Genomic DNA, 1409 nt, shown 5'->3' with positions numbered 1-1409 from the left:
GGTGGGTTGATGGTTGGACTCGATGATCTTAGAGGTCTTTTCCAACCTCAATGGTTCTATGATTCTATGATCCCCTGAGTGGGTGCAGGAGCCTGGTCCGCCCTGAGGGTCACTGGGCTGTGGCGGCAAGGCTGGGTGCGCCGGCTTCCCCGTGTCGCCTTTTGCCTTCGTAGGGGGAGAAGTATTCGGTGTCCGTATCTTCTGTGGTGCCGCGGGGAAGGAGTTGGATATCGCAGCCTTTGACATTTTCTTACTGTTGAGTTACTTTCTTGCCAAACCTCCTTTTCCTCCCGTGGAAAGCAGTACAGTATAGCTGTTTCACCTCTAAATTTTACTCGAATCACTGGCCACAAAAATGGAATTACAAGATCTGTGTATAACCCAACTTCACAGCCATCCCCAGAGAGTTTGTGTAGCACTATAATATAAATGAGGTGTTTTAGACTTGAATTGAAACATAATTGTTCATAGACCTGACTGGAAGGAGAAACCTATTTATTAACAGGAGAAAAATGTCAGTGCCAACGAATGGGGAAAAACACCCAGAACTGTTTAAGCGAGTTGAAGCATAAGTCATTCTAGAAGGCAAACGCCGCTAACACTGGGACTTCACAAGCTCTCTGTATTTCTTTTCTGTCCATTTCCTTCAGTGACTAATTTCAGCTTCCGAGTGCCGCAAACCAACGGGCCCTTGGTGCTCCTGTTGAGCTCCGTAATCATGTATGGGATAATGGCAGAGAGGCTGGCTGCTGCAATGAGACTGTTTGTCTTGTACCTAGCCAAGACTGGCTGTTGAATTATTTGCAAAACACCCCTAGCATTAGGAAGTTCAACAACAAAGCTGTTTTTTGATGTGAAATGTCTTCTGCCAGGGAAGTGGTGACGCGCAGCTGGATGCATGTCCAACAGCATGGAAAGGCGGATGACACGAGGCATGGGAAAGTGTGGTGAGTCACAATAGATAACATCATTTTAGCATAAAGCATTTCATTAATTCCCCTGCAAGGAGTGCCATTTGTACAGTAGCTATTTCGTGCTAGCAGTCTGTAGTGCGAATTGGCTGGATTATTAGTCTTGCACTGTTCTGCCTTGGTGGATTGCTTTCCTCTTTGGAAAATACATCGTCCAGGCCCTTCTCTTTCTCCTCAGTCACACTAAATAGATGCTGCAGACATGGCACAGCAGCAGATGTTTCCCTGCCTGTTCTGTGTAATTTTTGCTGTTGCCACAAACAAGGAGACACAAGTGTCTTGGCCTAAGGCCCAGGTGAATTCTCCTTTTTTCACTTTGTAGAGTAGTACACATTAAATGCACGTTAGAAAAGCTAGCACATGTATTTTGAAATTTAGTCCAATACGAAAATAACTGAAGATCCTGTCTGAAACACCTGCATGACTTGACTCTGGTAA

The sequence above is a fragment of the Aptenodytes forsteri genome, unplaced genomic scaffold (genome assembly GCF_000699145.1).
Source record: "Aptenodytes forsteri isolate BGI_AS27 unplaced genomic scaffold, ASM69914v1 Scaffold5, whole genome shotgun sequence".
Lineage (NCBI taxonomy): Eukaryota > Metazoa > Chordata > Aves > Sphenisciformes > Spheniscidae > Aptenodytes > Aptenodytes forsteri.
Note: the sequence above shows the minus strand (reverse complement) of the source record.